Source organism: Heterodontus francisci, chromosome 34 (genome assembly GCF_036365525.1).
Source record: "Heterodontus francisci isolate sHetFra1 chromosome 34, sHetFra1.hap1, whole genome shotgun sequence".
In the NCBI taxonomy this organism is placed as follows: domain Eukaryota; kingdom Metazoa; phylum Chordata; class Chondrichthyes; order Heterodontiformes; family Heterodontidae; genus Heterodontus; species Heterodontus francisci.
The window spans coordinates 2823506-2849259 of record NC_090404.1 but is presented as its reverse complement, the minus strand read 5'-3'; the positions used below and the strand labels follow the sequence as shown (position 1 = coordinate 2849259).

Sequence of the window (25754 nt, the reverse complement as noted above, 5' to 3'; positions counted from 1 at the left end):
GTTTTACTCTGTTTTCTAATTGTCTCCATTCTCTGTTTTACTCTGTTTTCTAATTGACTCCATTCCCTGTTTTACTCTGTTTTCTAATTGACTCCATTCCCTGTTTTACTCTGTTTTCTAATTGACTCCATTCTCTGTTTTACTCTGTTTTCTAATTGTCTCCATTCCCTGTTTTACTCTGTTTTCTAATTGTCTCCATTCTCTGTTTTACTCTGTTTTCTAATTGACTCCATTCCCTGTTTTACTCTGTTTTCTAATTGACTCCATTCCCTGTTTTACTCTGTTTTCTAATTGACTCCATTCTCTGTTTTACTCTGTTTTCTAATTGTCTCCATTCCCTGTTTTACTCTGTTTTCTAATTGTCTCCATTCTCTGTTTTACTCTGTTTTCTAATTGACTGCATTCCCTGTTTTACTCTGTTTTCTAATTGACTCCATTCCCTGTTTTACTCTGTTTTCTAATTGACTCCATTCTCTGTTTTACTCTGTTTTCTAATTGTCTCCATTCCCTGTTTTACTCTGTTTTCTAATTGTCTCCATTCTCTGTTTTACTCTGTTTTCTAATTGACTCCATTCTCTGTTTTACTCTGTTTTCTAATTGACTCCATTCTCTGTTTTACTCTGTTTTCTAATTGTCTCCATTCTCTGTTTTACTCTGTTTGCTAATTGGCTCCATTCCCTGTTTTACTCTGTTTTCTAATTGTCTCCATTCTCTGTTTTACTCTGTTTTCTAATTGTCTCCATTCTCTGTTTTACTCTGTTTTCTAATTGACTCCATTCCCTGTTTTACTCTGTTTTCTAATTGACTCCATTCTCTGTTTTACTCTGTTTTCTAATTGACTCCATTCCCTGTTTTACTCTGTTTTCTAATTGACTCCATTCCCTGTTTTACTCTGTTTTCGAATTGTCTCCATTCACTGTTTTACTCTGTTTTCTAATTGACTCCATTCCCTGTTTTACTCTGTTTGCTAATTGACTCCATTCTCTGTTTTACTCTCTTTTCTAATTGACTCCATTCCCTGTTTTACTCTGTTTGCTAATTGACTCCATTCTCTGTTTTACTCTCTTTTCTAATTGACTCCATTCTCTGTTTTACTCTGTTTTCTAATTGACTCCATTCCCTGTTTTACTCTGTTTGCTAATTGACTCCATTCCCTGTTTTACTCTGTTTTCTAATTCAGTCCATTCCCTGTTTTACTCTGTTTTTTAATTGACTCCATTCTCTGTTTTACTCTGTTTTCTAATTGACTCCATTCCCTGTTTTACTCTGTTTTCTAATTGACTCCATTCCCTGTTTTACTCTGTTTTCTAATTGTCTCCATTCTCTGTTTTACTCTGTTTTCTAATTGACTCCATTCCCTGTTTTACTCTGTTTTCTAATTGACTCCATTCCCTGTTTTACTCTGTTTTCTAATTGTCTCCATTCTCTGTTTTACTCTGTTTTCTAATTGACTCCATTCCCTGTTTTACTCTCTTTTCTAATTGACTCCATTCCCTGTTTTACTCTGTTTTCTAATTGTCTCCATTCTCTGTTTTACTCTGTTTTCTAATTGACTCCATTCCCTGTTTTACTCTCTTTTCTAATTGACTCCATTCCCTGTTTTACTCTGTTTTCTAATTGTCTCCATTCTCTGTTTTACTCTGTTTTCTAATTGACTCCATTCCCTGTTTTGCTCTGTTTTCTAATTGTCTCCATTCTCTGTTTTACTCTGTTTTCTAATTGACTCCATTCCCTGTTTTACTCTCTTTTCTAATTGACTCCATTCCCTATTTTACTCTGTTTTCTAATTGTCTCCATTCTCTGTTTTCCTCTGTTTTCTAATTGACTCCATTCCCTGTTTTACTCTGTTTTCTAATTGTCTCCATTCTCTGTTTTACTCTGTTTTCTAATTGACTCCATTCCCTGTTTTACTCTGTTTTCTAATTGACTCCATTCCCTGTTTTACTCTCTTTTCTAATTGACTCCATTCCCTGTTTTACTCTGTTTTCTAATTGTCTCCATTCTCTGTTTTACTCTGTTTTCTAATTGACTCCATTCCCTGTTTTACTCTCTTTTCTAATTGACTCCATTCCCTGTTTTACTCTGTTTTCTAATTGACTCCATTCTCTGTTTTCCTCTGTTTTCTAATTGACTCCATTCCCTGTTTTACTCTGTTTTCTAATTGACTCCATTCCCTGTTTTACTCTGTTTTCTAATTGACTCCATTCCCTGTTTTACTCTGTTTTCTAATTGTCTCCATTCTCTGTTTTACTCTGTTTGCTAATTGTCTCCATTCTCTGTTTTACTCTGTTTTCTAATTGACTCCATTCCCTGTTTTACTCTGTTTTCTAATTGTCTCCATTCTCTGTTTTACTCTGTTTTCTAATTGACTCAATTCCCTGTTTTACTCTGTTTTCTAATTGACTCCATTCCCTGTTTTACTCTCTTTTCTAATTGACTCCATTCCCTGTTTTACTCTGTTTTCTAATTGTCTCCATTCTCTGTTTTACTCTGTTTTCTAATTGACTCCATTCCCTGTTTTACTCTCTTTTCTAATTGACTCCATTCCCTGTTTTCCTCTGTTTTCTAATTGACTCCATTCTCTGTTTTACTCTGTTTTCTAATTGACTCCATTCCCTGTTTTACTCTGTTTGCTAATTGACTCCATTCTCTGTTTTACTCTGTTTTCTAATTGTCTCCATTCTCTGTTTTACTCTGTTTGCTAATTGGCTCCATTCCCTGTTTTACTCTGTTTTCTAATTGTCTCCATTCTCTGTTTTACTCTGTTTTCTAATTGTCTCCATTCTCTGTTTTACTCTGTTTTCTAATTGACTCCATTCCCTGTTTTACTCTGTTTTCTAATTGACTCCATTCCCTGTTTTACTCTCTTTTCTAATTGACTCCATTCTCTGTTTTCCTCTGTTTTCTAATTGACTCCATTCTCTGTTTTACTCTGTTTTCTAATTGACTCCATTCCCTGTTTTACTCTGTTTGCTAATTGACTCCATTCTCTGTTTTACTCTGTTTTCTAATTGTCTCCATTCTCTGTTTTACTCTGTTTGCTAATTGGCTCCATTCCCTGTTTTACTCTGTTTTCTAATTGTCTCCATTCTCTGTTTTACTCTGTTTTCTAATTGTCTCCATTCTCTGTTTTACTCTGTTTTCTAATTGACTCCATTCCCTGTTTTACTCTGTTTTCTAATTGACTCCATTCCCTGTTTTACTCTGTTTTCTAATTGTCTCCATTCTCTGTTTTACTCTGTTTTCTAATTGTCTCCATTCCCTGTTTTACTCTGTTTTCTAATTGACTCCATTCCCTGTTTTACTCTGTTTTCTAATTGACTCCATTCCCTGTTTTACTCTGTTTTCTAATTGTCTCCATTCTCTGTTTTACTCTGTTTTCTAATTGACTCCATTCCCTGTTTTACTCTGTTTTCTAATTGACTCCATTCCCTGTTTTACTCTCTTTTCTAATTGACTCCATTCCCTGTTTTACTCTGTTTTCTAATTGTCTCCATTCTCTGTTTTACTCTGTTTTCTAATTGACTCCATTCCCTGTTTTACTCTCTTTTCTAATTGACTCCATTCCCTGTTTTACTCTGTTTTCTAATTGACTCCATTCTCTGTTTTCCTCTGTTTTCTAATTGACTCCATTCCCTGTTTTACTCTGTTTTCTAATTGACTCCATTCCCTGTTTTACTCTGTTTTCTAATTGACTCCATTCCCTGTTTTACTCTGTTTTCTAATTGTCTCCATTCTCTGTTTTACTCTGTTTGCTAATTGTCTCCATTCTCTGTTTTACTCTGTTTTCTAATTGACTCCATTCCCTGTTTTACTCTGTTTTCTAATTGTCTCCATTCTCTGTTTTACTCTGTTTTCTAATTGACTCAATTCCCTGTTTTACTCTGTTTTCTAATTGACTCCATTCCCTGTTTTACTCTCTTTTCTAATTGACTCCATTCCCTGTTTTACTCTGTTTTCTAATTGTCTCCATTCTCTGTTTTACTCTGTTTTCTAATTGACTCCATTCCCTGTTTTACTCTCTTTTCTAATTGACTCCATTCCCTGTTTTCCTCTGTTTTCTAATTGACTCCATTCTCTGTTTTACTCTGTTTTCTAATTGACTCCATTCCCTGTTTTACTCTGTTTGCTAATTGACTCCATTCTCTGTTTTACTCTGTTTTCTAATTGTCTCCATTCTCTGTTTTACTCTGTTTGCTAATTGGCTCCATTCCCTGTTTTACTCTGTTTTCTAATTGTCTCCATTCTCTGTTTTACTCTGTTTTCTAATTGTCTCCATTCTCTGTTTTACTCTGTTTTCTAATTGACTCCATTCCCTGTTTTACTCTGTTTTCTAATTGACTCCATTCCCTGTTTTACTCTCTTTTCTAATTGACTCCATTCTCTGTTTTCCTCTGTTTTCTAATTGACTCCATTCTCTGTTTTACTCTGTTTTCTAATTGACTCCATTCCCTGTTTTACTCTGTTTGCTAATTGACTCCATTCTCTGTTTTACTCTGTTTTCTAATTGTCTCCATTCTCTGTTTTACTCTGTTTGCTAATTGGCTCCATTCCCTGTTTTACTCTGTTTTCTAATTGTCTCCATTCTCTGTTTTACTCTGTTTTCTAATTGTCTCCATTCTCTGTTTTACTCTGTTTTCTAATTGACTCCATTCCCTGTTTTACTCTGTTTTCTAATTGACTCCATTCCCTGTTTTACTCTGTTTTCTAATTGTCTCCATTCTCTGTTTTACTCTGTTTTCTAATTGTCTCCATTCCCTGTTTTACTCTGTTTTCTAATTGACTCCATTCCCTGTTTTACTCTGTTTTCTAATTGACTCCATTCCCTGTTTTACTCTGTTTTCTAATTGTCTCCATTCTCTGTTTTACTCTGTTTGCTAATTGACTCCATTCCCTGTTTTACTCTGTTTTCTAATTGACTCCATTCCCTGTTTTACTCTGTTTTCTAATTGACTCCATTCCCTGTTTTACTCTGTTTTCTAATTGACTCCATTCCCTCTTTTACTCTGTTTTCTAATTGACTCCATTCCCTGTTTTACTCTGTTTTCTAATTGTCTCCATTCTCTGTTTTACTCTTTTTGCTAATTGACTCCATTCCCTGTTTTACTCTGTTTTCTAATTGACTCCATTCCCTGTTTTACTCTGTTTTCTAATTGTCTCCATTCTCTGTTTTACTCTGTTTTCTAATTGACTCCATTCCCTGTTTTACTCTGTTTTCTAATTGACTCCAGTCTCTGTTTTACTCTGTTTTCTAATTGTCTCCATTCTCTGTTTTACTCTGTTTGCTAATTGGCTCCATTCCCTGTTTTACTCTGTTTTCTAATTGTCTCCATTCTCTGTTTTACTCTGTTTTCTAATTGTCTCCATTCTCTGTTTTACTCTGTTTTCTAATTGACTCCATTCCCTGTTTTACTCTGTTTTCTAATTGACTCCATTCTCTGTTTTACTCTGTTTTCTAATTGACTCCATTCCCTGTTTTACTCTGTTTTCTAATTGACTCCATTCCCTGTTTTACTCTGTTTTCTAATTGTCTCCATTCACTGTTTTACTCTGTTTTCTAATTGACTCCATTCTCTGTTTTACTCTGTTTTCTAATTGACTCCATTCCCTGTTTTACTCTGTTTTCTAATTGACTCCATTCCCTGTTTTACTCTGTTTTCTAATTGACTCCATTCCCTGTTTTACTCTGTTTTCTAATTGACTCCATTCCCTGTTTTACTCTGTTTTCTAATTGTCTCCATTCTCTGTTTCATCTGTTTTCTAATTGTCTCCATTCCCTGTTTTACTCTGTTTTCTAATTGACTCCATTCCCTGTTTTACTCTGTTTTCTAATTGACTCCATTCCCTGTTTTACTCTGTTTTCTAATTGTCTCCATTCTCTGTTTTACTCTGTTTGCTAATTGACTCCATTCCCTGTTTTACTCTGTTTTCTAATTGACTCCATTCCCTGTTTTACTCTGTTTGCTAATTGACTCCATTCCCTGTTTTACTCTGTTTTCTAATTGACTCCATTCCCTGTTTTACTCTGTTTTCCAATTGTCTCCATTCTCTGTTTTACTCTGCTGGCTAATTGACTGCATTCCCTGTTTTACTCTGTTTTCTAATTGACTCCATTCCCTGTTTTACTCTGTTTTCTAATTGACTCCATTCTCTGTTTTACTCTGTTTTCTAATTGTCTCCATTCTCTGTTTTACTCTGTTTGCTAATTGGCTCCATTCCCTGTTTTACTCTGTTTTCTAATTGTCTCCATTCTCTGTTTTACTCTGTTTTCTAATTGACTCCATTCTCTGTTTTACTCTGTTTTCTAATTGACTCCATTCCCTGTTTTACTCTGTTTTCTAATTGACTCCATTCCCTGTTTTACTCTCTTTTCTAATTGACTCCATTCCCTGTTTTACTCTGTTTTCTAATTGTCTCCATTCTCTGTTTTACTCTGTTTTCTAATTGACTCCATTCCCTGTTTTACTCTCTTTTCTAATTGACTCCATTCCCTGTTTTACTCTGTTTTCTAATTGACTCCATTCTCTGTTTTCCTCTGTTTTCTAATTGACTCCATTCCCTGTTTTACTCTGTTTTCTAATTGACTCCATTCCCTGTTTTACTCTGTTTTCTAATTGACTCCATTCCCTGTTTTACTCTGTTTTCTAATTGTCTCCATTCTCTGTTTTACTCTGTTTGCTAATTGTCTCCATTCTCTGTTTTACTCTGTTTTCTAATTGACTCCATTCCCTGTTTTACTCTGTTTTCTAATTGTCTCCATTCTCTGTTTTACTCTGTTTTCTAATTGACTCAATTCCCTGTTTTACTCTGTTTTCTAATTGACTCCATTCCCTGTTTTACTCTCTTTTCTAATTGACTCCATTCCCTGTTTTACTCTGTTTTCTAATTGTCTCCATTCTCTGTTTTACTCTGTTTTCTAATTGACTCCATTCCCTGTTTTACTCTCTTTTCTAATTGACTCCATTCCCTGTTTTCCTCTGTTTTCTAATTGACTCCATTCTCTGTTTTACTCTGTTTTCTAATTGACTCCATTCCCTGTTTTACTCTGTTTGCTAATTGACTCCATTCTCTGTTTTACTCTGTTTTCTAATTGTCTCCATTCTCTGTTTTACTCTGTTTGCTAATTGGCTCCATTCCCTGTTTTACTCTGTTTTCTAATTGTCTCCATTCTCTGTTTTACTCTGTTTTCTAATTGTCTCCATTCTCTGTTTTACTCTGTTTTCTAATTGACTCCATTCCCTGTTTTACTCTGTTTTCTAATTGACTCCATTCCCTGTTTTACTCTCTTTTCTAATTGACTCCATTCTCTGTTTTCCTCTGTTTTCTAATTGACTCCATTCTCTGTTTTACTCTGTTTTCTAATTGACTCCATTCCCTGTTTTACTCTGTTTGCTAATTGACTCCATTCTCTGTTTTACTCTGTTTTCTAATTGTCTCCATTCTCTGTTTTACTCTGTTTGCTAATTGGCTCCATTCCCTGTTTTACTCTGTTTTCTAATTGTCTCCATTCTCTGTTTTACTCTGTTTTCTAATTGTCTCCATTCTCTGTTTTACTCTGTTTTCTAATTGACTCCATTCCCTGTTTTACTCTGTTTTCTAATTGACTCCATTCCCTGTTTTACTCTGTTTTCTAATTGTCTCCATTCTCTGTTTTACTCTGTTTTCTAATTGTCTCCATTCCCTGTTTTACTCTGTTTTCTAATTGACTCCATTCCCTGTTTTACTCTGTTTTCTAATTGACTCCATTCCCTGTTTTACTCTGTTTTCTAATTGTCTCCATTCTCTGTTTTACTCTGTTTGCTAATTGACTCCATTCCCTGTTTTACTCTGTTTTCTAATTGACTCCATTCCCTGTTTTACTCTGTTTGCTAATTGACTCCATTCCCTGTTTTACTCTGTTTTCTAATTGACTCCATTCCCTCTTTTACTCTGTTTTCTAATTGACTCCATTCCCTGTTTTACTCTGTTTTCTAATTGTCTCCATTCTCTGTTTTACTCTTTTTGCTAATTGACTCCATTCCCTGTTTTACTCTGTTTTCTAATTGACTCCATTCCCTGTTTTACTCTGTTTTCTAATTGTCTCCATTCTCTGTTTTACTCTGTTTTCTAATTGACTCCATTCCCTGTTTTACTCTGTTTTCTAATTGACTCCAGTCTCTGTTTTACTCTGTTTTCTAATTGTCTCCATTCTCTGTTTTACTCTGTTTGCTAATTGGCTCCATTCCCTGTTTTACTCTGTTTTCTAATTGTCTCCATTCTCTGTTTTACTCTGTTTTCTAATTGTCTCCATTCTCTGTTTTACTCTGTTTTCTAATTGACTCCATTCCCTGTTTTACTCTGTTTTCTAATTGACTCCATTCTCTGTTTTACTCTGTTTTCTAATTGACTCCATTCCCTGTTTTACTCTGTTTTCTAATTGACTCCATTCCCTGTTTTACTCTGTTTTCTAATTGTCTCCATTCACTGTTTTACTCTGTTTTCTAATTGACTCCATTCTCTGTTTTACTCTGTTTTCTAATTGACTCCATTCCCTGTTTTACTCTGTTTTCTAATTGACTCCATTCCCTGTTTTACTCTGTTTTCTAATTGACTCCATTCCCTGTTTTACTCTGTTTTCTAATTGACTCCATTCCCTGTTTTACTCTGTTTTCTAATTGTCTCCATTCTCTGTTTCATCTGTTTTCTAATTGTCTCCATTCCCTGTTTTACTCTGTTTTCTAATTGACTCCATTCCCTGTTTTACTCTGTTTTCTAATTGACTCCATTCCCTGTTTTACTCTGTTTTCTAATTGTCTCCATTCTCTGTTTTACTCTGTTTGCTAATTGACTCCATTCCCTGTTTTACTCTGTTTTCTAATTGACTCCATTCCCTGTTTTACTCTGTTTGCTAATTGACTCCATTCCCTGTTTTACTCTGTTTTCTAATTGACTCCATTCCCTGTTTTACTCTGTTTTCCAATTGTCTCCATTCTCTGTTTTACTCTGCTGGCTAATTGACTGCATTCCCTGTTTTACTCTGTTTTCTAATTGACTCCATTCCCTGTTTTACTCTGTTTTCTAATTGACTCCATTCTCTGTTTTACTCTGTTTTCTAATTGTCTCCATTCTCTGTTTTACTCTGTTTGCTAATTGGCTCCATTCCCTGTTTTACTCTGTTTTCTAATTGTCTCCATTCTCTGTTTTACTCTGTTTTCTAATTGTCTCCATTCTCTGTTTTACTCTGTTTTCTAATTGACTCCATTCCCTGTTTTACTCTGTTTTCTAATTGACTCCATTCTCTGTTTTATTCTGTTTTCTAATTGACTCCATTCCCTGTTTTACTCTGTTTTCTAATTGACTCCATTCTCTGTTTTACTCTGATTTCTAATTGACTCCATTCCCTGTTTTACTCTGTTTTCTAATTGACTCCATTCCCTGTTTTACTCTGTTTTCTAATTGACTCCATTCTCTGTTTTACTCTGTTTTCTAATTGACTCCATTCCCTGTTTTACTCTGTTTTCTAATTGACTCCATTCCCTGTTTTACTCTGTTTTCTAATTGACTCCATTCTCTGTTTTACTCTGTTTTCTAATTGACTCCATTCTCTGTTTTACTCTGTTTTCTAATTGACTCCATTCCCTGTTTTATTCTGTTTTCTAATTGACTCCATTCACTGTTTTACTCTGTTTTCTAATTGACTCCATTCTCTGTTTTACTCTGTTTTCTAATTGACTCCATTCTCTGTTTTACTCTGTTTTCTAATTGACTCCATTCCCTGTTTTACTCTGTTTTCTAATTGACTCCATTCTCTGTTTTACTCTGTTTTCTAATTGACTCCATTCTCTGTTTTACTCTGTTTTCTAATTGACTCCATTCCCTGTTTTACTCTGTTTTCTAATTGACTCCATTCCCTGTTTTACTCTGTTTTCTAATTGACTCCATTCTCTGTTTTACTCTGTTTTCTAATTGACTGCATTCACTGTTTTACTCTGTTTTCTGATTGACTCCATTCTCTGTTTTACTCTGTTTTCTAATTGACTCCATTCTCTGTTTTACTCTGTTTTCTAATTGACTCCATTCCCTGTTTTACTCTGTTTTCTAATTGACTCCATTCCCTGTTTTACTCTGTTTTCTAATTGACTCCATTCCCTGTTTTACTCTGTTTTCTAATTGACTCAATTCCCTGTTTTACTCTGTTTTCTAATTGTCTCCATTCTCTGTTTTACTCTGTTTTCTAATTGTCTCCATTCCCTGTTTTACTCTGTTTTCTAATTGACTCCATTCTCTGTTTTACTCTGTTTTCTAATTGACTCCATTCCCTGTTTTACTCTGTTTTCTAATTGTCTCCATTCTCTGTTTTACTCTGTTTTCTAATTGACTCCATTCCCTGTTTTACTCTGTTTTCTAATTGTCTCCATTCTCTGTTTTACTCTGTTTTCTAATTGACTCCATTCTCTGTTTTACTCTGTTTTCTAATTGACTCCATTCTCTGTTTTACTCTGTTTTCTAATTGTCTCCATTCTCTGTTTTACTCTGTTTGCTAATTGGCTCCATTCCCTGTTTTACTCTGTTTTCTAATTGTCTCCATTCTCTGTTTTACTCTGTTTTCTAATTGTCTCCATTCTCTGTTTTACTCTGTTTTCTAATTGACTCCATTCCCTGTTTTACTCTGTTTTCTAATTGACTCCATTCTCTGTTTTACTCTGTTTTCTAATTGACTCCATTCCCTGTTTTACTCTGTTTTCTAATTGACTCCATTCCCTGTTTTACTCTGTTTTCGAATTGTCTCCATTCACTGTTTTACTCTGTTTTCTAATTGACTCCATTCCCTGTTTTACTCTGTTTGCTAATTGACTCCATTCTCTGTTTTACTCTCTTTTCTAATTGACTCCATTCCCTGTTTTACTCTGTTTGCTAATTGACTCCCTTCTCTGTTTTACTCTCTTTTCTAATTGACTCCATTCTCTGTTTTACTCTGTTTTCTAATTGACTCCATTCCCTGTTTTACTCTGTTTTCTAATTGACTCCATTCCCTGTTTTACTCTGTTTTCTAATTGACTCCATTCCCTGTTTTACTCTGTTTTCTAATTGTCTCCATTCCCTGTTTTACTCTGTTTTCTAATTGACTCCATTCCCTGTTTTACTCTGTTTTCTAATTGACTCCATTCCCTGTTTTACTCTGTTTTCTAATTGTCTCCATTCTCTGTTTTACTCTGTTTGCTAATTGACTCCATTCCCTGTTTTACTCTGTTTTCTAATTGACTCCATTCCCTGTTTTACTCTGTTTGCTAATTGACTCCATTCCCTGTTTTACTCTGTTTTCTAATTGACTCCATTCCCTGTTTTACTCTGTTTTCCAATTGTCTCCATTCTCTGTTTTACTCTGCTGGCTAATTGACTGCATTCCCTGTTTTACTCTGTTTTCTAATTGACTCCATTCCCTGTTTTACTCTGTTTTCTAATTGACTCCATTCTCTGTTTTACTCTGTTTTCTAATTGTCTCCATTCTCTGTTTTACTCTGTTTGCTAATTGGCTCCATTCCCTGTTTTACTCTGTTTTCTAATTGTCTCCATTCTCTGTTTTACTCTGTTTTCTAATTGTCTCCATTCTCTGTTTTGCTCTGTTTTCTAATTGACTCCATTCCCTGTTTTACTCTGTTTTCTAATTGACTCCATTCTCTGTTTTATTCTGTTTTCTAATTGACTCCATTCCCTGTTTTACTCTGTTTTCTAATTGACTCCATTCTCTGTTTTACTCTGATTTCTAATTGACTCCATTCCCTGTTTTACTCTGTTTTCTAATTGACTCCATTCCCTGTTTTACTCTGTTTTCTAATTGACTCCATTCTCTGTTTTACTCTGTTTTCTAATTGACTCCATTCCCTGTTTTACTCTGTTTTCTAATTGACTCCATTCCCTGTTTTACTCTGTTTTCTAATTGACTCCATTCTCTGTTTTACTCTGTTTTCTAATTGACTCCATTCTCTGTTTTACTCTGTTTTCTAATTGACTCCATTCCCTGTTTTACTCTGTTTTCTAATTGACTCCATTCTCTGTTTTACTCTGTTTTCTAATTGACTCCATTCTCTGTTTTACTCTGTTTTCTAATTGACTCCATTCCCTGTTTTATTCTGTTTTCTAATTGACTCCATTCTCTGTTTTACTCTGTTTTCTAATTGACTGCATTCACTGTTTTACTCTGTTTTCTAATTGACTCCATTCTCTGTTTTACTCTGTTTTCTAATTGACTCCATTCTCTGTTTTACTCTGTTTTCTAATTGACTCCATTCCCTGTTTTACTCTGTTTTCTAATTGACTCCATTCCCTGTTTTACTCTGTTTTCTAATTGACTCCATTCCCTGTTTTACTCTGTTTTCTAATTGACTCCATTCCCTGTTTTACTCTGTTTTCTAATTGTCTCCATTCTCTGTTTTACTCTGTTTTCTAATTGTCTCCATTCCCTGTTTTACTCTGTTTTCTAATTGACTCCATTCTCTGTTTTACTCTGTTTTCTAATTGACTCCATTCCCTGTTTTACTCTGTTTTCTAATTGACTCCATTCCCTGTTTTACTCTGTTTTCTAATTGACTCCATTCCCTGTTTTACTCTGTTTTCTAATTGTCTCCATTCTCTGTTTTACTCTGTTTTCTAATTGTCTCCATTCCCTGTTTTACTCTGTTTTCTAATTGACTCCATTCTCTGTTTTACTCTGTTTTCTAATTGACTCCATTCCCTGTTTTACTCTGTTTTCTAATTGTCTCCATTCTCTGTTTTACTCTGTTTGCTAATTGACTCCATTCCCTGTTTTACTCTGTTTTCTAATTGACTCCATTCCCTGTTTTACTCTGTTTGCTAACTGACTCCATTCCCTGTTTTACTCTGTTTTCTAATTGACTCCATTCCCTGTTTTACTCTGTTTTCTAATTGACTCCATTCCCTGTTTTACTCTGTTTTCCAATTGTCTCCATTCTCTGTTTTACTCTGCTGGCTAATTGACTGCATTCCCTGTTTTACTCTGTTTTCTAATTGACTCCATTCCCTGTTTTACTCTGTTTTCTAATTGACTCCATTCTCTGTTTTACTCTGTTTTCTAATTGTCTCCATTCCCTGTTTTACTCTGTTTTCTAATTGTCTCCATTCTCTGTTTTACTCTGTTTTCTAATTGACTCCATTCCCTGTTTTACTCTGTTTTCTAATTGTCTCCATTCTCTGTTTTACTCTGTTTTCTAATTGACTCCATTCTCTGTTTTACTCTGTTTTCTAATTGACTCCATTCTCTGTTTTACTCTGTTTTCTAATTGTCTCCATTCTCTGTTTTACTCTGTTTGCTAATTGGCTCCATTCCCTGTTTTACTCTGTTTTCTAATTGTCTCCATTCTCTGTTTTACTCTGTTTTCTAATTGTCTCCATTCTCTGTTTTACTCTGTTTTTTAATTGACTCCATTCCCTGTTTTACTCTGTTTTCTAATTGACTCCATTCTCTGTTTTACTCTGTTTTCTAATTGACTCCATTCCCTGTTTTACTCTGTTTTCTAATTGACTCCATTCCCTGTTTTACTCTGTTTTCGAATTGTCTCCATTCACTGTTTTACTCTGTTTTCTAATTGACTCCATTCCCTGTTTTACTCTGTTTGCTAATTGACTCCATTCTCTGTTTTACTCTCTTTTCTAATTGACTCCATTCCCTGTTTTACTCTGTTTGCTAATTGACTCCATTCTCTGTTTTACTCTCTTTTCTAATTGACTCCATTCTCTGTTTTACTCTCTTTTCTAATTGACTCCATTCCCTGTTTTACTCTGTTTTCTAATTGACTCCATTCTCTGTTTTACTCTGTTTTCTAATTGACTCCATTCCCTGTTTTACTCTGTTTGCTAATTGACTCCATTCTCTGTTTTACTCTCTTTTCTAATTGACTCCATTCCCTGTTTTACTCTCTTTTCTAATTGACTCCATTCCCTGTTTTACTCTGTTTTCTAATTGACTCCATTCCCTGTTTTACTCTGTTTGCTAATTGACTCCATCTCTGTTTTACTCTCTTTTCTAATTGACTCCATTCCCTGTTTTACTCTGTTTTCTAATTGACTCCATTCCCTGTTTTCTCTGTTTGCTAATTGACTCCATTCTCTGTTTTACTCTCTTTTCTAATTGACTCCATTCCCTGTTTTACTCTGTTTGCTAATTGACTCCATTCCCTGTTTTACTCTCTTTTCTAATTGACTCCATTCCCTGTTTTACTCTGTTTTCTAATTGACTCCATTCCCTGTTTTGCTCTGTTTTCTAATTGACTCCATTTCCTGTTTTACTCTGTTTTCTAATTGACTCCATTCCCTGTTTTGCTCTCTTTTCTAATTGACTCCATTCCCTGTTTTACTCTGTTTTCTAATTGACTCCATTCCCTGTTTTGCTCTGTTTTCTAATTGACTCCATTCCCTGTTTTGCTCTCTTTTCTAATTGACTCCATTCCCTGTTTTACTCTGTTTGCTAATTGACTCCATTCTCTGTTTTACTCTGTTTGCTAATTGACTCCATTCTCTGTTTTACTCTGTTTTCTAATTGACTCCATTCCCTGTTTTACTCTGTTTGCTAATTGACTCCATTCCCTGTTTTACTCTGTTTGCTAATTGACTCCATTCCCTGTTTTACTCTGTTTTCTAATTGTCTCCATTCCCTGTTTTGCTCTGTTTGCTAATTGACTCCATGCTCTGTTTTACTCTGTTTTCTAATTGACTCCATTCCCTGTTTTACTCTGTTTTCTAATTGACTCCATTCCCTGTTTTGCTCTCTTTTCTAATTGACTCCATTCCCTGTTTTACTCTGTTTGCTAATTGACTCCATTCTCTGTTTTACTCTGTTTGCTAATTGACTCCATTCTCTGTTTTACTCTGTTTGCTAATTGACTCCATTCTCTGTTTTACTCTGTTTTCTAATTGACTCCATTCCCTGTTTTACTCTGTTTGCTAATTGACTCCATTCCCTGTTTTACTCTGTTTTCTAATTGTCTCCATTCTCTGTTTTACTCTGTTTTCTAATTGACTCCATTCCCTGTTTTACTCTCTTTTCTAATTGACTCCATTCTCTGTTTTACTCTGTTTGCTAATTGACTCCATTCTCTGTTTTACTCTGTTTGCTAATTGACTCCATTCCCTGTTTTACTCTGTTTGCTAATTGACTCCATTCTCTGTTTTACTCTGTTTGCTAATTGACTCCATTCTCTGTTTTACTCTGTTTTCTAATTGACTCCATTCCCTGTTTTACTCTGTTTGCTAATTGACTCCATTCCCTGTTTTACTCTGTTTTCTAATTGTCTCCATTCCCTGTTTTGCTCTGTTTGCTAATTGACTCCATTCTCTGTTTTACTCTGTTTGCTAATTGACTCCATTCTCTGTTTTACTCTGTTTTCTAATTGACTCCATTCCCTGTTTTACTCTGTTTGCTAATTGACTCCATTCTCTGTTTTACTCTGTTTGCTAATTGACTCCATTCTCTGTTTTACTCTGTTTTCTAATTGACTCCATTCCCTGTTTTACTCTGTTTGCTAATTGACTCCATTCTCTGTTTTACTCTGTTTTCTAATTGTCTCCATTCTCTGTTTTACTCTGTTTTCTAATTGACTCCATTCCCTGTTTTACTATGTTTTCTAATTGACTCCATTCTCTGTTTTACTCTGTTTTCTAATTGACTCCATTCCCTGTTTTACTCTGTTTTCTAATTGACTCCATTCCCTGTTTTACTCTGTTTTCGAATTGTCTCCATTCACTGTTTTACTCTGTTTTCTAATTGTCTCCATTCTCTGTTTTACTCTGTTTTCTAATTGACTCCATTCCCTGTTTTACTCTCTTTTCTAATTGACTCCATTCTCTGTTTTACTCTGTTTGCTAATTGACTCCATTCTCTGTTTTACTCTGTTTGCTAATTGACTCCATTCCCTGTTTTACTCTGTTTGCTAATTGACTCCATTCTCTGTTTTACTCTGTTTGCTAATTGACTCCATTCTCTGTTTTACTCTGTTTTCTAATTGACTCCATTCCCTGTTTTACTCTGTTTGCTAATTGACTCCATTCCCTGTTTTACTCTGTTTTCTAATTGTCTCCATTCCCTGTTTTGCTCTGTTTGCTAATTGACTCCATTCTCTGTTTTACTCTGTTTGCTAATTGACTCCATTCTCTGCTTTACTCTGTTTTCTAATTGACTCCATTCCCTGTTTTACTCTGTTTGCTAATTGACTCCATTCTCTGTTTTACTCTGTTTGCTAATTGACTCCATTCTCTGTTTTACTCTGTTTTCTAATTGACTCCATTCCCTGTTTTACTCTGTTTGCTAATTGACTCCATTCTCTGTTTTACTCTGTTTTCTAATTGTCTCCATTCTCTGTTTTACTCTGTTTTCTAATTGACTCCATTCCCTGTTTTACTATGTTTGCTAATTGACTCCATTCTCTGTTTTACTCTGTTTTCTAATTGTCTCCATTCTCTGTTTTACTCTGTTTTCTAATTGTCTCCATTCTCTGTTTTACTCTGTTTTCTAATTGACTCCATTCCCTGTTTTACTCTGTTTGCTAATTGACTCCATTCTCTGTTTTACTCTGTTTTCTAATTGTCTCCATTCTCTGTTTTACTCTGTTTTCTAATTGTCTCCATTCTCTGTTTTACTCTGTTTTCTAATTGACTCCATTCCCTGTTTTACTCTGTTTGCTAATTGACTCCATTCTCTGTTTTACTCTGTTTTCTAATTGTCTCCATTCTCTGTTTTACTCTGTTTTCTAATTGTCTCCATTCTCTGTTTTACTCTGTTTTCTAATTGACTCCATTCCCTGTTTTACTCTGTTTGCTAATTGACTCCATTCTCTGTTTTACTCTGTTTTCTAATTGTCTCCATTCTCTGTTTTACTCTGTTTTCTAATTGTCTCCATTCTCTGTTTTACTCTGTTTTCTAATTGACTCCATTCCCTGTTTTACTCTGTTTGCTAATTGACTCCATTCTCTGTTTTACTCTGTTTTCTAATTGTCTCCATTCTCTGTTTTACTCTGTTTTCTAATTGTCTCCATTCTCTGTTTTACTCTGTTTTCTAATTGACTCCATTCCCTGTTTTACTCTGTTTGCTAATTGACTCCATTCTCTGTTTTACTCTGTTTTCTAATTGTCTCCATTCTCTGTTTTACTCTGTTTTCTAATTGTCTCCATTCTCTGTTTTACTCTGTTTTCTAATTGACTCCATTCCCTGTTTTACTCTGTTTGCTAATTGACTCCATTCTCTGTTTTACTCTGTTTTCTAATTGTCTCCATTCTCTGTTTTACTCTGTTTTCTAATTGTCTCCATTCTCTGTTTTACTCTGTTTTCTAATTGACTCCATTCCCTGTTTTACTCTGTTTGCTAATTGACTCCATTCTCTGTTTTACTCTGTTTTCTAATTGTCTCCATTCTCTGTTTTACTCTGTTTTCTAATTGTCTGCATTCTCTGTTTTACTCTGTTTTCTAATTGACTCCATTCCCTGTTTTACTCTGTTTGCTAATTGACTCCATTCTCTGTTTTACTCTGTTTTCTAATTGTCTCCATTCTCTGTTTTACTCTGTTTTCTAATTGTCTCCATTCTCTGTTTTACTCTGTTTTCTAATTGACTCCATTCCCTGTTTTACTCTGTTTGCTAATTGACTCCATTCTCTGTTTTACTCTGTTTTCTAATTGTCTCCATTCTCTGTTTTACTCTGTTTTCTAATTGTCTCCATTCTCTGTTTTACTCTGTTTTCTAATTGACTCCATTCCCTGTTTTACTCTGTTTGCTAATTGACTCCATTCCCTGTTTTACTCTGTTTGCTAATTGACTCCATTCTCTGTTTTACTCTGTTTGCTAATTGACTCCATTCTCTGTTTTACTCTGTTTTCTAATTGACTCCATTCCCTGTTTTACTCTGTTTGCTAATTGACTCCATTCTCTGTTTTACTCTGTTTTCTAATTGTCTCCATTCTCTGTTTTACTCTGTTTTCTAATTGTCTCCATTCTCTGTTTTACTCTGTTTTCTAATTGACTCCATTCCCTGTTTTACTCTGTTTGCTAATTGACTCCATTCTCTGTTTTACTCTGTTTTCTAATTGTCTCCATTCTCTGTTTTACTCTGTTTTCTAATTGTCTCCATTCTCTGTTTTACTCTGTTTTCTAATTGTCTCCATTCTCTGTTTTACTCTGTTTTCTAATTGACTCCATTCCCTGTTTTACTCTGTTTTCTAATTGTCTCCATTCTCTGTTTTACTCTGTTTTCTAATTGACTCCATTCTCTGTTTTACTCTGTTTTCTAATTGTCTCCATTCTCTGTTTTACTCTGTTTTCTAATAGTCTCCATTCCCTGTTTTGCTCTGTTTTCTAATTGTCTCCATTCTCTGTTTTACTCTGTTTTCTAATTGTCTCCATTCCCTGTTTTACTCTGTTTTCTAATTGACTCCATTCCCGAAATGCGGTCCTCGTTTTGTGTTTGTCCTTTCCGCCCTTCCGCGCATGCGTCGTTCTCTCTGCTTTCGGCCGTGTCGGTTCTGTGTCTGCAGTGCGCCTGCGCGGGGCCTTGTGCAGCTTTGAAGACAGTGCCTGAAGATCGATTGTGTTTGAGTGGAGAATGGGTAAGAAAGGGATCGTGGGATGGGGAGAGAGAGGGAAAGAACCGTGTCTTCGGGGTGACAGGTCAAAGAGCACCAGGTGTGGGCAGAGTGGGGGTGACAGGTCAAAGGGCTCCAGCTGTGGGCAAGAGTGGGGGTGACAGGTCAAAGTGCACCAGGTGTAGGCAGAGTGGGGGTGACAGGTCAAAGGGCTCCAGCTGTGGGTAGAGTGGGGGTGACAGGTCAAAGTGCACCAGGTGTAGGCAGAGTGGGGGTGACAGGTCAAAGGGCTCCAGCTGTGGGCAGAGTGGGGGTGACAGGTCAAAGTGCACCAGGTGTCGGCAGAGTGGGGGTGACAGGTCAAAGGGCTCCAGCTGTGGGTAGAGTGGGGGTGACAGGTCAAAGGGCTCTAGCTGTTGGTAGAGTGGGGGTGACAGGTCAAAGGGCTCCAGCTGTTGGTAGAGTGGGGGTGACAGGTGAAAGGGTAACAAAATAGCAGGAAAGAGAGGCAGCTGCAGCAGGAGTGGGAGCAGAAAGAATTGACCGGGACTGTGGGTTCCTGTTCTCCAAGTCTCCCCCCAACACTGCTGTGTGAAGACTCTCTGTATCACCTGCCCACCGGGTACGGTGCTATTGAGGCTATATTACTGGACCAACAATCCAGACGCATGGACTGATCCAGAGACATGAGTTCGAATCAGCCCACAGCAGCAGCAGCAGGCTGCTGAATTGTGTTTCTGAAATGGCTGAGCAAGTCACTCAGTTACACTGTGAAAGACTGCAGTGGTTCAAGAAGGTAGCTCACAGACCGATCCAACAAGATGATCCCAGAGGTCTGATCCAGGAGCAGTGGAGGAACCGGGAGGCTGCCTGCTTAGTGTGTGTCAGCCAGATAGCAAAGTTAGCCTCTCAGACAGCAGGGAACATGCTGCACTGTGGACCATGATATTCAGCTTTACTGTGTAGCTAACCCCTTTTTTTTGATCTGCTCCCCCTATCTGGGGTTTGTTTGATGGGGGACAGTGTAGAGGGAGCTTTCCTCTGTATCTAACCCCGTTTTTTTTTTTAATAACCAGACAGAGGTTCAACACATTGATGGCTCAGTGTCTACCCGTTTTTTTTTTTCTTTTTTTCAAATTGAGGGAGTACCTCTGCTGGCTGGGTGTGTAAGAGAGAGATGGGGACAGTGTAGAAGGAGCTTTACTCTGTATCTAACCCCGTGCTGTACCTGTCCTGGGAGTGTTTGATGAGGACAGTGTAGAAGGAGCTTTACTCTGTATCTAACCCCGTGCTGTACCTGTCCTGGGAGTGTTTGATGAGGACAGTTTAGAAGGAGCTTTACTCTGTATCTAACCTTGTTTTTCTTTCTTTTATAAGGTGGCCTTTATACCCCAGGCCCCTTTTAAATTTTTCATGTCGAGGGGGCCTTTATTGCTCAGGCCCCCTTTATATACATACTTATATTTTTAAAATAACTTTATTAAAAACAGAAATAAACAAAAACTCAGATTAAAATGCCATTCTCGGCGTCGACGATGCACTCCAGTCCCTGCGGTGCCCACCGGTCGCGGAAGGCCTCAAGCGTACCGGCGGACACTGCATGCTCCTTCTCCAGGGACACCCGGGCGCGAACGTAACCGCGGAAGAGGGGCAGGCAATCGGGGAGGATGGAACCCCCGACGGCCCGCAACCTGGACCTGTGAATTGCCACCTTGGCCAGGCCCAGGAGCAGACCGACGAGGAGATCCTCCTTCTGGCCCAAGCCCCTCCGCACCGGGTGCCCAAAGATCAGGAGCGTGAGGCTGAAGTGCAGCCAGAAATTGAGGAGCAGCCCTTTCAGATACTCAAATAGGGGCTGCAACCTCGCACACTCCGTATAAATGTGGAACACAGACTCGTACAGGCCGTAGAAAGTACAGGTGGCCTGGGAGTCCGTAAACCTACTTAAAAGTCTATTGCACGGGACTGCTCTGTGCAACACCCTCCACCCCAGGTCCCCGATGGAAAGGGGGAAGACTCCCGCGTAGAGAGACCTCCATCGGGGTTTCCCCTCGCCGCCAGATGGCAACGCGGACCGCCAGGGCGTGTCCGACCTGCTGACGAGGGCGAGGAAGTGGAGAGTGTGCAGGAGCAGCCCGTACAGGAAACCCCTCCGCGCCGATTGGAATGGCACGGAGGGCATTTCCGAGAGGCGGCTCGGGTTGTGTGGGACCGGCTCCCGAGGAGGGTTTCAGGGCCTGGGTCCGATGAACAGTTCCGGCCGAGCGGGAGTCAGCTCGGCCGGGAGCGTTCCACACTCCTGAGCCCCCTCGCCACCCGCAGTGAGGGGCGTCCCGGGGATTTTGACTACTCCTCCGCCCGCCGGACCGTCCCCGGAGTCGGCCGCCCGGACAGCCGAGGCGCTCACCTCCACCCGCGGGGGAGCGCCCTGACTGGAGGCGACCATGTTCCAGACTCGGAATAGATGCTGGTAAAAGACAAGCAACTCCCTCAGAGAGGCGCGGCTAACGGACTCCACTGGGAGCTGCGTGTCGTCATGAAGGCAGTGACACTGGCAGAAAAAATACGTCGCCAGCGCACACCATCTGGGAGGACGCTCGACATGCAGGTATCTCTGCAGGGTCCAAACGTGGAGAGTCGCAGCCTGGGTGCGGACGCACACCAGCGACTGGCCGTCCTCCTCGATCGGGAGACTCAGGACCGTGGCAGAGACCCAGTGTTTCCTCTTGCCCCAGAAGAAATCGACGAGTTTCTTCTGGATCTTGTTGGCAAATGCAGGGGGCGGGGCCAAAGTGACCAACCGGTACCACAGCATGGAGGCCACCAGTTGGTTTATGACCAACGCTCGGCCCCTGTAGGAAAGCACTCGGAGCAGTCCTGTCCAGCGCCCCAGCCGAGCGGTGACTTTCGTCTCCAACTCCAGCCAGTTTGCCGGCCAGGCTTCCTCAGCAGGGCTAAGGTGGACTCCCAGGTAGAGGAGGTGCGTGGTGCTCCACGCAAAAGGTGTCATCTCCTCCGGCAGGGAGTCCACCCGCCACTGACCAACCAGGAGTCCGGAACATTTCTCCCAATTGATCCTCGCGGAGGACACGGCAGAAAAGGTCTGATGGCAGTCGCGCATCCTCCGCAAGTCAACGGGATCTGTGACCGCGAGGAGCACGTCGTCGGCGTAGGCCGAGAGGACGACCCGCATGGCCGGCTCACGCAGAGCCAATCCCGTCAACCTCCTGCGAAGCACGCACTGGAAGGGCTCCGTGCAGATGGTATACAGTTGGCCGGACATGGGGCATCCCTGACGCACTCCTCTCCCAAAGCGAAGGGGCGCCGTCAAGGACCCGTTAACTTTGGCTAGACACTCTGTGGCGGCGTATAAAACTCAGACCCGGGCCATGAAATGCAGCCCGAGTCCGAAAGCACGCAGTCCCGAAAAGGCATTCGTGATCCACCCTGTCGAACGCCTTCTCCTGATGGAGGGAGAGAAAGGCGACCGACTGACCAGTCCTCTGGGAAAGATGGATCAGGTCCCGGACAAGGTGGATGTTGTCCTGGATGGACCGGCCCGGGACCGTGTAGGACTGGTCGGGGTGGATCATGTGGGCCAGCACGGAGCCCAGGTGGGTAGACATAGCCCGGGCAAAGATCTTGTAATCCGTGCTGAGGAGGGAGACCGGACGCCAGTTTTTAAGCAGGCGGAGATCGCCCCTCTTCGGCAGCAGGACGATGACCGTCCTGCGCCACGAGAGGGGCATCTCCCCGGTCGCCAGGCTTTCCCCCAGGACCCGCGCGTAATCGTCCCCCAGGACGTCCCAGAACGCCCTGAGGAACTCCACGGTCAACCCATCCATCCCTGGGGATTTGCCCCTTGAGAGCTGGTGGAGGGCGCCAGTCAGCTCCGCCAACGTGAGCGGAGCCTCCAATCTTTCGGCGCCCTCTGGGCTGACCTGCGGCAGGTCCTCCCACAAAACTCTGCGCGCATCCTCGCTGGACGGATCCGGAGAGAACAACGCACTGTAATAAGTATGGACCAGGAGGCCCATTCCCTCCGGATCCGTGATGGAGGATCCGTCGTCGGCCAGCAGCTCCACGAGCTGCTTACGGACCCCCCGCCATTTTTCCAGCAAGTAGAAGAAGGGTGAAGCGCGGTCCAAATCTTCCAGGATCTGGATCCGCGACCTCACGTACGCGCCTCGGGACCCTATGAGCTGCAGGTCCTTCAGCACGCCCTTCTCTTTGTACGCCTGCCACAGAGCCGGGTCCAGGATGGCATGACCGAGGCGGGACTCCAAATCGAGCACCTCCCTCTCAAGGCGCCCGATCTCGGCTTCCCGCCTCTTGGTCGACCCCTTCGCGTACTCCTGACAGAAGACGCGGATGTGAGTCTTGCCCACATCCCACCATAGCCTCAAGGAGGGGAAGCCCCCCTGCTTCCTTCTCCAGTCGGCCCAGAATCGACAGAACGAGTCCCGAAATCGCTCGTCCTCCAGCAGCCGGTTGTTAAAGTGTCAGTACGCGGACCCCGCCCGCGTGCGGAGCGGAGTGAACTCCGCCCACACCAAGCGGTGGTCCGAGCACGGCACCAGCCGCATGGAGGCTGCCGAGACGCGGGAGACGTACGCCTGCGAAAAGTAGAGGCGGTCGATTCGGGACCCTCCTCCGCCAGACCTCCACGTGAAGGCGCTGGAGTCGGGATGGAGATTCCGCCAGACGTCCACCAAGTTAAGGGAGCTGATCAGTCCCCTCAACTTCTCCACCGACGCTTGGCCGCGCTGGGGACCGGAGCGATCCCCCACCTCGAGGTTGCAGATGAAATCCCCCCCGAGGATGATGCACTCGCCGCTATCGATGGAGCTCAAGAGAGCGGACACTTCTTCAAAGAAGCGCACTTGCAACGCGCCGGGCCTGGGCGCGTACACGTTCACAAAGTGGAGCGGCACGCTACCCAGGCGAACGGCGAGGTGGAGCAAGCAGCCCGGCACTAGCTCCTTGACCCCCAAGATCTCCGGCTGAAAAGTCGGGGCCAACAAGATAGCCAGCCCACTAGAAATAGGGGTGAGGTGACTCATGTAGACCCCACCCTGCCACTCCAGGAGCCAGGTGGCTTCGTCTCCCGGAATAGTGTGGGTTTCCTGCAGAAAGCTCACCGCGTATCTCCCTTCCCTAAGGACTGAGAGATTGTGAAATCTGCGGTGAGACCCCCTGCTGCCGTTGATGTTGAGGCTGGCTATGGTTATCTTCATGTCAAAAGTACTTAAAACCCGTCACCAACACCTCACTGTGAGGAGGGAGTGGAAGTGCACCTGGCCCTCCACTCCCCCAGCAACCCATTGAGGAACACATTCCTGGTTTCCCCAGGCTCCCCCACCACAAGCAGGGCCCCACTTACTCCTTCAGGAGGGGGCTCATGTACCGGGGCCTTCCCCTCCCCTCCATCCTGAGGAATAGGGAGCTCCTGCCCGGACTTTGTAGCCTTGGTGGTGGCGATAGGGGGAACCTGAGGACCCGAAACAGGAAACAGCTCCCCTCCAACAGATGGGCCCTGCACCTCAGGGCCCTGTGTTATTTTTGTGGAGGGGTGCCTTCTCCTGTTTTTCCCACTGGGGCGCGGAGGCTCAGAGACCTCCATGTCATCAGAGGCCTCCGCCTCCGCACCCTTTTTATCCTTTTTAGTCACCCTGGGCCTGAGCCCAGCCCTGGGACAGGTGGATTCCATGGGAATGGGCTTTGGGCTGAGCTCAGGTTCGGGTTGTGTCAAAGTGTCCAGGGGACGTGCCTCATGATGTTTCTTTTTTCCCCGCGTCTTCCTTCCGCTCGGACGGACGCTCCCCTCCCCGCTGGAGGCTGTGAAAACCACAGCCCCCGGAACCGACTGAGCGGTGTCTGTTGGATCTGCGGGGGGAGTGGGAGGAGGTGCTGTGGAACCACCTTGGGCCGCCGAGGTGGAGCTGGCGGCCGGGAGGTTGGGGCAGTTCTTCCGAACATGCCCCACCCCCTTGCAGACGTGGCACCGCGCCCCGTCCGAGATCCAAAAGACGCGGTAGGCCGTCCCCTGAAACTCTATACTGAAGTGGCCCTCCAAGACCTCCTCCCACGCCAGCTGCATGAATAGCTGGCGGCGGAAGGAGTAGACATGTCGGAGGCTGTGCTCCTGAAGACCGAGCGGGACTGGGGTGATCCCTGACCTCACCTCCCCCAGATGGTGTAGGTGGGGGAGGAGGAGCTCATCAGGAATGAAGGTTGGGACGTTCGACAAGATTACCCGATGCGCAGTGGCCCCCAGAGGGTCCACTGGCAGGAAAATCCCATCCACTGTGAGCCCCGTACTTAGGGCGAGGGACACAGCCCGCTCGGTCTTCAGGAAGAACACAGCCTTCCCATACATCTTTGAGGCTGCATCAATGGCCGAGGGGCCGACAACCACGGCCATTGCCTTAACACAAGCCTCAATAGTCATATTAGGATGGGTGTAACTCTTCACCCCATGCTTTGATGTTAAGATTTTAAATGGTGACGGGGCCACAGGAGCAGCTGTCGCAGCTGCTGCAGCATAGGAGGGCCCCGCCACCGGAGAGGACTGAGAAGTCATGGGGTAGAAGAGTTACAGGCACTTTGTTGAGAGCAAAAAAAAAGAAAAGAGCAAATACAATAAGTCAAAAATGTAACATTTAAAGGATGTAGCACAGGGGAAGAGGCTGAGGGAGAGGAAGGCCAAGAGGAATCAGTCTTTGTTAGTATTGCACAAGTCTTGTAGCTGGTCTTCCAGTTGGGAGGGTGGGCTGATGTCTTCACCTGGGTCAGCTGTAAGCTGCCCAGGCACACGCCTCCTTCGATGTTCAGATAATAAGTCTCTTCACCTGGGCAGCTCCAGCTGTCCCAGGCTTAGTAGTTGGGGTGGGGAGGGAGCTCCCTATCCAAAGATGTTAAACACAGGAGCTCCCTATTGAACAATACAGCCCCACACAAGGTCTTCAGGTCTCTTCTTTCCCCACCCTGTATCTAACCCCGTGCTGTACCTGTCCTGGGAGTGTTTGATGTGGACAGTGTAGAGGGAGCTTTCCTCTGTATCTAACCCTGTACTGTACCAGTCCTGGGAGTGTTTGATGTGGACAGTGTAGAGGGAGCTTTACTCTGTATCTAACCTCGTACTGTACCAGTCCTGGGAGTGTTTGATGGGGACAGTGTGGAGGGAGCTT

The 25754-nt window shown here is 41.3% G+C and overlaps 1 protein-coding gene across 1 annotated transcript in view; it reads left to right on the top strand.

The window, feature by feature from the left end:
- mrpl52 (mitochondrial ribosomal protein L52) overlaps window positions 1-25754 on the top strand; it is a 177985-nt gene that overhangs the window by 72570 nt on the left and 79661 nt on the right. The window lies entirely within an intron of this gene.